The 13,069-nt window shown below is 41.2% G+C and overlaps 8 non-coding genes across 8 annotated transcripts; all 8 read left to right on the top strand.

The window, feature by feature from the left end:
• Positions 1–560: 560 nt before the first annotated feature.
• On the top strand, positions 561–649 carry trnay-gua (transfer RNA tyrosine (anticodon GUA)). The gene is given in 2 exon segments: positions 561–597; positions 614–649. It is a non-coding gene; the product is annotated as a tRNA-Tyr (tRNA).
• A 1,452-nt stretch (positions 650–2,101) lies between these two features.
• On the top strand, positions 2,102–2,190 carry trnay-gua (transfer RNA tyrosine (anticodon GUA)). Its single transcript is given in 2 exon segments — positions 2,102–2,138; positions 2,155–2,190. It is a non-coding gene; the product is annotated as a tRNA-Tyr (tRNA).
• A 1,452-nt stretch (positions 2,191–3,642) lies between these two features.
• Positions 3,643–3,731, top strand: trnay-gua (transfer RNA tyrosine (anticodon GUA)). The gene is given in 2 exon segments: positions 3,643–3,679; positions 3,696–3,731. It is a non-coding gene; the product is annotated as a tRNA-Tyr (tRNA).
• A 1,452-nt stretch (positions 3,732–5,183) lies between these two features.
• Positions 5,184–5,272, top strand: trnay-gua (transfer RNA tyrosine (anticodon GUA)). Its single transcript is given in 2 exon segments — positions 5,184–5,220; positions 5,237–5,272. It is a non-coding gene; the product is annotated as a tRNA-Tyr (tRNA).
• Positions 5,273–6,724: 1,452 nt separating this feature from the next.
• trnay-gua (transfer RNA tyrosine (anticodon GUA)) lies at positions 6,725–6,813 on the top strand. The gene is given in 2 exon segments: positions 6,725–6,761; positions 6,778–6,813. It is a non-coding gene; the product is annotated as a tRNA-Tyr (tRNA).
• Positions 6,814–8,268: 1,455 nt separating this feature from the next.
• Positions 8,269–8,357, top strand: trnay-gua (transfer RNA tyrosine (anticodon GUA)). Its single transcript is given in 2 exon segments — positions 8,269–8,305; positions 8,322–8,357. It is a non-coding gene; the product is annotated as a tRNA-Tyr (tRNA).
• A 1,450-nt stretch (positions 8,358–9,807) lies between these two features.
• On the top strand, positions 9,808–9,896 carry trnay-gua (transfer RNA tyrosine (anticodon GUA)). The gene is given in 2 exon segments: positions 9,808–9,844; positions 9,861–9,896. It is a non-coding gene; the product is annotated as a tRNA-Tyr (tRNA).
• Positions 9,897–12,888: 2,992 nt separating this feature from the next.
• On the top strand, positions 12,889–12,977 carry trnay-gua (transfer RNA tyrosine (anticodon GUA)). The gene is given in 2 exon segments: positions 12,889–12,925; positions 12,942–12,977. It is a non-coding gene; the product is annotated as a tRNA-Tyr (tRNA).
• Positions 12,978–13,069: the final 92 nt, after the last annotated feature.

The following is a 13,069-nucleotide window of genomic DNA, read 5'->3' as shown; positions in this document are numbered from 1 at the left end:
ATCAATCCCAGAAGAACAGCAAAGGACCTTGTGAAGATGCTGGAGGAAACAGGTACAAGAGTATCTATATCCACAGTCAAACGAGTCCTATGTCAACAGAACCTGAAATGCCGCTCAGCAAGGAAGAAGCTACTGCTCCAACCCGCCATAAAAATGGCAGACTACAGTTTGGGGACAAAGATCCTACTTTTTGGAGAAATGTCCTCTGGTCTGATGAAACAAAAATAGAACTGTTTGGCCATGATGACCATTGTTATGTTTGGAGGAAACCAAACAATTTGAAATGGTATATATGTGCGATAACCTACTAAATTCACAAAACGGGTAACCCCGTTTTGTAATCTCTGCAACGGCAGACGTCATCAGCGTCTCCATAATTAAAGAAAGTTGTGCCTGGAAAGACCCGTTTGTGGACATTTCGGCAGTTCTGACGAGCGCTCAATACACGGAAATCTCACCATTGCTGAATGGTCAACGTTGATCAACATCTGGTAGAAAAGATTCAACTCAATGCTACGGTTCAAACATGTACCTTTTTGCTCCAATTGTTTTTCCATGTCCCTTCGATAGCTCAGTTGGTAGAGCGGAGGGCTGTAGAACGCTAAATGCTGAAATCCTTAGGTCGCTGGTTCAAATCCGGCTCGAAGGAGGAACATTTTTCTGCCTCATCAATGCGCCCCAAACAGTATTTTTACCTGTTGTTCGCACATCCCCCTATAGAGAATAAAATGTGCATTTCACGTTTCCTTAAAGAATAGTCTAGGTGTACGAATCCAATCATACAGAAGAATTCAAAACACTTCAAGTTTATCCACAATTCACCACATTCAATAGCTCAGTTGGTATAGCAGAGGACCGTAGAACACTAAATGCTGAAATCCGACTTGAGGAGGACCCTTTTCCAACCTCATAAATGCACCTATAAGATATACATTTGCCTGTTGTTCGCACATTCCCTATAGAGAATAAAACGTGCATTTCCAGTTTCCTAATTAAGAAAGAATCCAAGTTAACTCAGAAAATAGTAAAGAACAATTCAGAACACCAAGTTCCCTGAAGTCATTTTTCCCAAAATTGTTTACAGACAGATTATATCACTTCTAGTTCGCTGTATAACAAATCCAGTGGGTCAGAAGTTTACATACACTAAATTGGCTGTGCCTTTAAACAGCTTGGAAATATCCCGAAAATGATGTCATGGCTTTCGAAGCTTCTGATAGGCTAATTGACATCATTTGAGTCAAATGGAGGTGTACCTGTAGATGTATTTCATGGCCTACCTTCAAACTCAGTGCCTCTTTGCTTGACATCATGGGAAAATCAAAAGAAATCAGCAAAGACCTCAGAAATAAAATGTAGACCTCCACAAGTCTGGTTCATCCTTGGGAGCAATTTCCAAACGCCTGAAGGTACCACGTTCATCAATAACAAAAAATAGTACGCAAGTATAAACACCATGGGGCCACGCAGCCTTCATACCTCTCAGGAAAGAGACGTGTTCTGTCTCCTAGAGATGAACGTACTTTTGTGCGAAAGGTGCAAATCAATCCCAGAAGAACAGCAAAGGACCTTGTGAAGATGCTGGAGGAAACAGGTACAAGAGTATCTATATCCACAGTCAAACGAGTCCTATGTCAACAGAACCTGAAATGCCGCTCAGCAAGGAAGAAGCTACTGCTCCAACCCGCCATAAAAATGGCAGACTACAGTTTGGGGACAAAGATCCTACTTTTTGGAGAAATGTCCTCTGGTCTGATGAAACAAAAATAGAACTGTTTGGCCATGATGACCATTGTTATGTTTGGAGGAAACCAAACAATTTGAAATGGTATATATGTGCGATAACCTACTAAATTCACAAAACGGGTAACCCCGTTTTGTAATCTCTGCAACGGCAGACGTCATCAGCGTCTCCATAATTAAAGAAAGTTGTGCCTGGAAAGACCCGTTTGTGGACATTTCGGCAGTTCTGACGAGCGCTCAATACACGGAAATCTCACCATTGCTGAATGGTCAACGTTGATCAACATCTGGTAGAAAAGATTCAACTCAATGCTACGGTTCAAACATGTACCTTTTGCTCCAATGGTTTTTCCATGTCCCTTCGATAGCTCAGTTGGTAGAGCGGAGGGCTGTAGAATGCTAAATGCTGAAATCCTTAGGTCGCTGGTTCAAATCCGGCTCGAAGGAGGAACATTTTTCTGCCTCATCAATGCGCCCCAAACAGTATTTTTACCTGTTGTTCGCACATCCCCCTATAGAGAATAAAATGTGCATTTCACGTTTCCTTAAAGAATAGTCTAGGTGTACGAATCCAATCATACAGAAGAATTCAAAACACTTCAAGTTTATCCACAATTCACCACATTCAATAGCTCAGTTGGTATAGCAGAGGACCGTAGAACACTAAATGCTGAAATCCGACTTGAGGAGGACCCTTTTCCTAACTCATAAATGCACCTATAAGATATACATTTGCCTGTTGTTCGCACATTCCCTATAGAGAATAAAACGTGCATTTCCAGTTTCCTAATTAAGAAAGAATCCAAGTTAACTCAGAAAATAGTAAAGAACAATTCAGAACACCAAGTTCCCTGAAGTCATTTTTCCCAAAATTGTTTACAGACAGATTATATCACTTCTAGTTCGCTGTATAACAAATCCAGTGGGTCAGAAGTTTACATACACTAAATTGGCTGTGCCTTTAAACAGCTTGGAAATATCCCGAAAATGATGTCATGGCTTTAGAAGCTTCTGATAGGCTAATTGACATCATTTGAGTCAAATGGAGGTGTACCTGTAGATGTATTTCATGGCCTACCTTCAAACTCAGTGCCTCTTTGCTTGACATCATGGGAAAATCAAAAGAAATCAGCCAAGACCTCAGAAATAAAATGTAGACCTCCACAAGTCTGGTTCATCCTTGGGAGCAATTTCCAAACGCCTGAAGGTACCACGTTCATCAATAACAAAAAATAGTACGCAAGTATAAACACCATGGGGCCACGCAGCCTTCATACCTCTCAGGAAAGAGACGTGTTCTGTCTCCTAGAGATGAACGTACTTTTGTGCGAAAGGTGCAAATCAATCCCAGAAGAACAGCAAAGGACCTTGTGAAGATGCTGGAGGAAACAGGTACAAGAGTATCTATATCCACAGTCAAACGAGTCCTATGTCAACAGAACCTGAAATGCCGCTCAGCAAGGAAGAAGCTACTGCTCCAACCCGCCATAAAAATGGCAGACTACAGTTTGGGGACAAAGATCCTACTTTTTGGAGAAATGTCCTCTGGTCTGATGAAACAAAAATAGAACTGTTTGGCCATGATGACCATTGTTATGTTTGGAGGAAACCAAACAATTTGAAATGGTATATATGTGCGATAACCTACTAAATTCACAAAACGGGTAACCCCGTTTTGTAATCTCTGCAACGGCAGACGTCATCAGCGTCTCCATAATTAAAGAAAGTTGTGCCTGGAAAGACCCGTTTGTGGACATTTCGGCAGTTCTGACGAGCGCTCAATACACGGAAATCTCACCATTGCTGAATGGTCAACGTTGATCAACATCTGGTAGAAAAGATTCAACTCAATGCTACGGTTCAAACATGTACCTTTTGCTCCAATGGTTATTCCATGTCCCTTCGATAGCTCAGTTGGTAGAGCGGAGGACTGTAGAATGCTTAATGCTGAAATCCTTAGGTCGCTGGTTCAAATCTGGCTCGAAGGACGAACTTTTTTCTGCCTCATCAATGCGCCCCAAACACTATTTTTACCTGTTGTTCGCACATCCCCCTATAGAGAATAAAATGTGCATTTCACGTTTCCTTAAAGAATAGTCTAGGTGTACGAATCCAATCATACAGAAGAATTCAAAACATTTCAAGTTTATCCACAATTCACCACATTCAATAGCTCAGTTGGTATAGCAGAGGACCGTAGAACACTAAATGCTGAAATCCGACTTGAGGAGGACCCTTTTCCTAACTCATAAATGCACCTATAAGATATACATTTGCCTGTTGTTCGCACATTCCCTATAGAGAATAAAACATGCATTTCCAGTTTCCTAATTAAGAAAGAATCCAAGTTAACTCAGAAAATAGTAAAGAACAATTCAGAACAACAAGTTCCCTGAAGTCATTTTTCCCAAAATTGTTTACAGACAGATTATATCACTTCTAGTTCGCTGTATAACAAATCCAGTGGGTCAGAAGTTTACATACACTAAATTGGCTGTGCCTTTAAACAGCTTGGAAATATCCCGAAAATGATGTCATGGCTTTAGAAGCTTCTGATAGGCTAATTGACATCATTTGAGTCGAATGGAGGTGTACCTGTAGATGTATTTCATGGCCTACCTTCAAACTCAGTGCCTCTTTGCTTGACATCATATGAAAATCAAAAGAAATCAGCCAAGACCTCAGAAATAAAATGTAGACCTCCACAAGTCTGGTTCATCCTTGGGAGCAATTTCCAAACGCCTGAAGGTACCACGTTCATCAATAACAAAAAATAGTACGCAACTATAAACACCGTGGGGCCACGCAGCCTTCATACCTCTCAGGAAAGAGACGTGTTCTGTCTCCTAGAGATGAACGTACTTTTGTGCGAAAAGTGCAAATCAATCCCAGAAGAACAGCAAAGGACCTTGTGAAGATGCTGGAGGAAACGGGTACAAAAGTATCTATATCCACAGTCAAACGAGTCCTATGTCAACAGAACCTGAAATGCCGCTCAGCAAGGAAGAAGCTACTGCTCCAACCCGCCATAAAAATGCCAGACTACAGTTTGGGGACAAAGATCCTACTTTTTGGAGAAATGACCTCTGGTCTGATGAAACAAAAATTGAACTGTTTGGCCATGATGACCATTGTTATGTTTGGAGGAAACCAAACAATTTGAAATGGTATATATGTGCGATAACCTACTAAATTCACAAAACTGGTAACCCCGTTTTGTAATCTCTGCAACGGCAGACGTCATCAGCGTCTCCATAATTGAAGAAAGTTGTGCCTGGAAAGACCCGTTTGTGGACATTTCGGCAGTTCTGACGAGCGCTCAATACACGGAAATCTCACCATTGCTGAATGGTCAACGTTGATCAACATGTGGTAGAAAAGATTCAACTCAATGCTACGGTTCAAACATGTACCTTTTGCTCCAATTGCTTTTCCATGTCCCTTCGATAGCTCAGTTGGTAGAGCGGAGGACTGTAGAACGCTAAATGCTGAAATCCTTAGGTCGCTGGTTCAAATCCGGCTCGAAGGAGGAACATTTTTGTGCCTCATCAATGCGCCCCAAACAGTATTTTTACCTGTTGTTCGCACATCCCCCTATAGAGAATAAAATGTGCATTTCACGTTTCCTTAAAGAATAGTCTAGGTGTACGAATCCAATCATACAGAAGAATTCAAAACACTTCAAGTTTATCCACAATTCACCACATTCAATAGCTCAGTTGGTATAGCAGAGGACCGTAGAACACTAAATGCTGAAATCCGACTTGAGGAGGACCCTTTTCCTAACTCATAAATGCACCTATAAGATATACATTTGCCTGTTGTTCGCACATTCCCTATAGAGAATAAAACATGCATTTCCAGTTTCCTAATTAAGAAAGAATCCAAGTTAACTCAGAAAATAGTAAAGAACAATTCAGAACACCAAGTTCCCTGAAGTCATTTTTCCCAAAATTGTTTACAGACAGATTATATCACTTCTAGTTCGCTGTATAACAAATCCAGTGGGTCAGAAGTTTACATACACTAAATTGGCTGTGCCTTTAAACAGCTTGGAAATATCCCGAAAATGATGTCATGGCTTTAGAAGCTTCTGATAGGCTAATTGACATCATTTGAGTCAAATGGAGGTGTACCTGTAGATGTATTTCATGGCCTACCTTCAAACTCAGTGCCTCTTTGCTTGACATCATGGGAAAATCAAAAGAAATCAGCAAAGACCTCAGAAATAAAATGTAGACCTCCACAAGTCTGGTTCATCCTTGGGAGCAATTTCCAAACGCCTGAAGGTACCACGTTCATCAATAACAAAAAATAGTACGCAAGTATAAACACCATGGGGCCACGCAGCCTTCATACCTCTCAGGAAAGAGACGTGTTCTGTCTCCTAGAGATGAACGTACTTTTGTGCGAAAGGTGCAAATCAATCCCAGAAGAACAGCAAGGGACCTTGTGAAGATGCTGGAGGAAACAGGTACAAAAGTATCTATATCCACAGTCAAACGAGTCCTATGTCAACAGAACCTGAAATGCCGCTCAGCAAGGAAGAAGCTACTGCTCCAACCCGCCATAAAAATGGCAGACTACAGTTTGAGGACAAAGATCCTACTTTTTGGAGAAATGTCCTCTGGTCTGATGAAACAAAAATAGAACTGTTTGGCCATGATGACCATTGTTATGTTTGGAGGAAACCAAACAATTTGAAATGGTATATATGTGCGATAACCTACTAAATTCACAAAACTGGTACCCCCGTTTTGTAATCTCTGCAACGGCAGACGTCATCAGCGTCTCCATAATTGAAGAAAGCTGTGCCTGGAAAGACCCGTTTGTGGACATTTCGGCAGTTCTGACGAGCGCTCAATACACGGAAATCTCACCATGGCTGAATGGTCAAGGTTGATCAACATCTAGTAGAAAAGATTCAACTCAATGCTACGGTTCAAACATGTACCTTTTGCTCCAATAGTTTATCCACGTCCCTTCGATAGCTCAGTTGGTAGAGCGGAGGACTGTAGAATGCTAAATGCTGAAATCCTTAGGTCGCTGGTTCAATTCTGGCTCGAAGGGGGGTCATTTTTCTGCCTCAGCAATGCGCCCCAAACACTATTTTTACCTGTTGTTTCGCACATCCCCCTATAGAGAATAAAATGTGCATTTCACGTTTCGTTAAAAAATAGTCTAGGTGTACGAATCCAATCATACAGAAGAATTCAAAACACTTCAAGTTTATCCACAATTCACCACATTCAATAGCTCACTTGGTATAGCAGAGGACCGTAGAACACTGAAATGCTGAAATCCGACTTGAGGAGGACCCTTTTCCTACCTCATAAATGCGCCTATAAGATATACATTTCCCTGTTGTTCGCACATTCCCCTATAGAGAATAAAACGTGCATTTCCAGTTTCCTAATTAAGAAAGAATCCAAGTTAACTCAGAAAATAGTAAAGAACAATTCAGAACACCAAGTTCCCTGAAGTAATTTTTCCCCAAATTGTTTACAGACAGATTATATCACTTCTAATTCACTGTATAACAAATCCAGTGGGTCAGAAGTTTACATACACTAAATTGGCGGTGCCTTTAAACAGCTTGGAAATATCCCGAAAATGATGTCATGGCTTTAGAAGCTTCTGATAGGCTAATTGACATCATTTGAGGCAATTGGAGGTGTACCTGTAGATGTATTTCATGGCCTACCTTCAAACTCAGTGCCTCTTTGCTTGACATCAGGGGAAAATCAAAAGAAATCAGCCAAGACCTCAGAAATAAAATGTAGACCTCCACAAGTCTGGTTCATCCTTGGGAGCAATTTCCAAACGCCTGAAGGTACCACGTTCATCAATAACAAAAAATAGTACGCAAGTATAAACACCATGGGACCACGCAGCCTTCATACCGCTCAGGAAAGAGACGTGTTCTGTCTCCTAGAGATGAACGTACTTTTGTGCGAAAAGTGCAAAACAATCCCAGAACAACAGCAAAGGACCTTGTGAAGATGCTGGAGGAAACAGGTACAAAAGTATCTATATCCACAGTCAAACGAGTCCTATGTCAACAGAACCTGAAATGCCGCTCAGCAAGGAAGAAGCTACTGCTCCAACCCGCCATAAAAATGCCAGACTACAGTTTGAGGACAAAGATCCTACTTTTTGGAGAAATGTCCTCTGGTCTGATGAAACAAAAATAGAACTGTTTGGCCATGATGACCATTGTTATGTTTGGAGGAAACCAAACAATTTGAAATGGTATATATGTGCGATAACCTACTAAATTCACAAAACTGGTACCCCCGTTTTGTAATCTCTGCAACGGCAGACGTCATCAGCATCTCCATAATTGAAGAAAGCTGTGCCTGGAAAGACCCGTTTGTGGACATTTAGGCAGTTCTGACGAGCGCTCAATACACGGAAATCTCACCATTGCTGAATGGTCAACGTTGATCAACATCTGGTAGAAAAGAATCAACTCAATGCTACGGTTCAAGCATGTACCTTTTGCTCCAAAGGTTTTTCAATGTCCCTTCGATAGCTCAGTTGGTAGAGCGGAGGACTGTAGAACGCTAAATGCTGAAATCCTTAGGTCGCTGGTTCAAATCCGGCTCGAAGTAGGAACATTTTTCTGCCTCATCAATGCGCCCCAAACACTATTTTTACCTGTTGTTCGCACACCCCTATAGGGAATAAAATGTGCATTTCACGTTTCGTTAAAGAATAGTCTAGGTGTACGAATCCAATCATACAGAAGAATTCAAAACACTTCAAGTTTATCCACAATTCACCACATTCAATAGCTCAGTTGGTATAGCAGAGGACCGTGAACACTAAATGCTGAAATCCGACTTGAGCAGGACCATTTTCCTACCTCATAAATGCGCCTAAAAGATATACATTTGCCTGATGTTCGCACATGCCCCTAAAGAGAATAAAACGTGCATTTCCAGTTTCCTAATTAAGAAAGAATCCAAGTTAACTCAGAAAATAGTAAAGAACAATTCAGAACACCAAGTTCCCTGAAGTCATTTTTCCCAAAATTGTTTACAGACAGATTATATCACTTCTAATTCACTGTATAACAAATCCAGTGGGTCAGAAGTTTACATACACTAAGTTGGCTGTGCCTTTAAACAGCTTGGAAATATCCCGAAAATGATGTCATGGCTTTAGAAGCTTCTGATAGGCTAATTGACATCATTTGAGTCAATTGGAGGTGTACCTGTAGATGTATTTCATGGCCTACCTTCAAACTCAGTGCGTCTTTGCTTGACATCAGGGGAAAATCAAAAGAAATCAGCCAAGACCTCAGAAATAAAATGTAGACCTCCACAAGTCTGGTTCATCCTTGGGAGCAATTTCCAAACGCCTGAAGGTACCACGTTCATCAATAACAAAAAAAGGTACGCAAGTATAAACACCATGGGACCACGCAGCCTTCATACCTCTCAGGAAAGAGACGTGTTCTGTCTCCTAGAGATGAACGTACTTTTGTGCGAAAAGTGCAAAACAATCCCAGAACAACAGCAAAGGACCTTGTGAAGATGCTGGAGGAAACAGGTACAAAAGTATCTATATCCACAGTCAAACGAGTCCTATGTCAACAGAACCTGAAATGCCGCTCAGCAAGGAAGAAGCTACTGCTCCAACCCGCCATAAAAATGGCAGACTACAGTTTGAGGACAAAGATCCTACTTTTTGGAGAAATGTCCTCTGGTCTGATGAAACAAAAATAGAACTGTTTGGCCATGATGACCATTGTTATGTTTGGAGGAAACCAAACAATTTGAAATGGTATATATGTGCGATAACCTACTAAATTCACAAAACTGGTACCCCCGTTTTGTAATCTCTGCAACGGCAGACGTCATCAGCGTCTCCATAATTGAAGAAAGCTGTGCCTGGAAAGACCCGTTTGTGGACATTTCGGCAGTTCTGACGAGCGCTCAATACACGGAAATCTCACCATTGCTGAATGGTCAACGTTGATCAACATCTGGTAGAAAAGAATCAACTCAATGCTACTGTTCAAACATGTACCTTTTCCTCCAAAGGTTTTTCAATGTCCCTTGGATAGCTCAGTTGGTAGAGCGGAGGACTGTAGAACGCTAAATGCTGAAATCCTTAGGTCGCTGGTTCAAATCCGGCTCGAAGGAGGAACATTTTTCTGCCTCATCAATGCGCCCCAAACACTATTTTTACCTGTTGTTCGCACACACCCCTATAGGGAATAAAATGTGCATTTCACGTTTAGTTAAAGAATAGTCTAGGTGTACGAATCCAATCATACAGAAGAATTCAAAACACTTCAAGTTTATCCACAATTCACCACATTCAATAGCTCAGTTGGCATAGCAGAGGACCGTGAACACTAAATGCTGATATCCGACTTGAGCAGGACCCTTTTCCTACCTCATAAATGCGCCTAAAAGATATACATTTGCCTGATGTTCGCACATTCCCCTATAGAGAATAAAACGTGCATTTCCAGTTTCCTAATTAAGAAAGAATCCAAGTTAACTCAGAAAATAGTAAAGAACAATTCAGAACACCAAGTTCCCTGAAGTAATTTTTCCCCAAATTGTTTACAGACAGATTATATCACTTCTAATTCACTGTATAACAAATCCAGTGGGTCAGAAGTTTACATACACTAAGTTGGCTGTGCCTTTAAACAGCTTGGAAATATCCCGAAAATGATGTCATGGCTTTAGAAGCTTCTGATAGGCTAATTGACATCATTTGAGTCAATTGGAGGTGTACCTGTAGATGTATTTCATGGCCTACCTTCAAACTCAGTGCGTCTTTGCTTGACATCAGGGGAAAATCAAAAGAAATCAGCCAAGACCTCAGAAATAAAATGTAGACCTCCACAAGTCTGGTTCATCCTTGGGAGCAATTTCCAAACGCCTGAAGGTACCACGTTCATCAATAACAAAAAATTGTACGCAAGTATAAACACCATGGGACCACGCAGCCTTCATACCGCTCAGGAAAGAGACGTGTTCTGTCTCCTAGAGATGAACGTACTTTTGTGCGAAAAGTGCAAAACAATCCCAGAAGAACAGCAAAGGACCTTGTGAAGATGCTGGAGGAAACAGGTACAAAAGTATCTATATCCACAGTCAAACGAGTCCTATGTCAACAGAACCTGAAATGCCGCTCAGCAAGGAAGAAGCTACTGCTCCAACCCGCCATAAAAATGCCAGACTACAGTTTGAGGACAAAGATCCTACTTTTTGGAGAAATGTCCTCTGGTCTGATGAAACAAAAATAGAACTGTTTGGCCATGATGACCATTGTTATGTTTGGAGGAAACCAAACAATTTGAAATGGTATATATGTGCGATAACCTACTAAATTCACAAAACTGGTACCCCCGTTTTGTAATCTCTGCAACGGCAGACGTCATCAGCGTCTCCATAATTGAAGAAAGCTGTGCCTGGAAAGACCCGTTTGTGGACATTTCGGCAGTTCTGACGAGCGCTCAATACACGGAAGTCTCACCATGGCTGAATGGTCAACGTTGATCAACATCTAGTAGAAAAGATTCAACTCAATGCTACGGTTCAAACATGTACCTTTTGCTCCAATGGATTTTTCATGTCCCATCGATAGCGCAGTTGGTAGAGTGGAGGACTGTAGAATGCTTAATGCTGAAATCCTTAGGTCGCTGGTTCAAATCCGGCTCGAAGGACGAACATTTTTCTGCCTCATCAATGCGCCCCAAACACTATTTTTACCTGTTGTTCGCACATCCCCCTATAGAGAATAAAATGTGCATTTCACGTTTCCTATAAGAATAGTCTAGGTGTACGAATCCAATCATACAGAAGAATTCAAAACACTTCAAGTTTATCCACAATTCACCACATTCAATAGCTCAGTTGGCATAGCAGAGGACCGTGAACACTAAATGCTGATATCCGACTTGAGCAGGACCCTTTTCCTACCTCATAAATGCGCCTAAAAGATATACATTTGCCTGATGTTCGCACATTCCCTATAGAGAATAAAACGTGCATTTCCAGTTTCCTAATTAAGAAAGAATCCAAGTTAACTCAGAAAATAGTAAAGAACAATTCAGAACACCAAGTTCCCTGAAGTAATTTTTCCCCAAATTGTTTACAGACAGATTATATCACTTCTAATTCACTGTATAACAAATCCAGTGGGTCAGAAGTTTACATACACTAAGTTGGCTGTGCCTTTAAACAGCTTGGAAATATCCCGAAAATGATGTCATGGCTTTAGAAGCTTCTGATAGGCTAATTGACATCATTTGAGTCAATTGGAGGTGTACCTGTAGATGTATTTCATGGCCTACCTTCAAACTCAGTGCGTCTTTGCTTGACATCAGGGGAAAATCAAAAGAAATCAGCCAAGACCTCAGAAATAAAATGTAGACCTCCACAAGTCTGGTTCATCCTTGGGAGCAATTTCCAAACGCCTGAAGGTACCACGTTCATCAATAACAAAAAATTGTACGCAAGTATAAACACCACGGGACCACGCAGCCTTCATACCGCTCAGGAAAGAGACGTGTTCTGTCTCCTAGAGATGAACGTACTTTTGTGCGAAATGTGCAAAACAATCCCAGAAGAACAGCAAAGGACCTTGTGAAGATGCTGGAGGAAACAGGTACAAAAGTATCTATATCCACAGTCAAACGAGTCCTATGTCAACAGAACCTGAAATGCCGCTCAGCAAGGAAGAAGCTACTGCTCCAACCCGCCATAAAATTGCCAGACTACAGTTTGGGGACAAAGATCCTACTTTTTGGAGAAATGTCCTCTGGTCTGATGAAACAAAAATAGAACTGTTTGGCCATGATGACCATTGTTATGTTTGGAGGAAACCAAACAATTTGAAATGGTATATATGTGCGATAACCTACTAAATTCACAAAACTGGTAACCCCGTTTTGTAATCTCTGCAACGGCAGACGTCATCAGCGTCTCCATAATTGAAGAAAGTTGTGCCTGGAAAGACCCGTTTGTGGACATTTCGGCAGTTCTGACGAGCGCTCAATACACGGAAATCTCACCATTGCTGAATGGTCAACGTTGATCAACATCTGGTAGAAAATATTCAACTCAATGCTACGGTTCAAACCTGTACCTTTTGCTCCAATGGATTTTTCATGTCCCTTTGATAGCTCAGTTGGTAGAGCGGAGGACTGTAGAATGCTTAATGCTGAAATCCTTAGGTCGCTGGTTCAAATCCGGCTCGAAGGACGAACATTTTTCTGCCTCATCAATGCGCCCCAAACACTATTTTTACCTGTTGTTCGCACATCCCCCTATAGAGAATAAAATGTGCATTTCCA

This window comes from Salvelinus fontinalis, unplaced genomic scaffold (assembly GCF_029448725.1).
Source record: "Salvelinus fontinalis isolate EN_2023a unplaced genomic scaffold, ASM2944872v1 scaffold_1082, whole genome shotgun sequence".
NCBI classification, from domain to species: domain Eukaryota; kingdom Metazoa; phylum Chordata; class Actinopteri; order Salmoniformes; family Salmonidae; genus Salvelinus; species Salvelinus fontinalis.
This window is presented reverse-complemented; position numbering and strand designations above follow the sequence as displayed.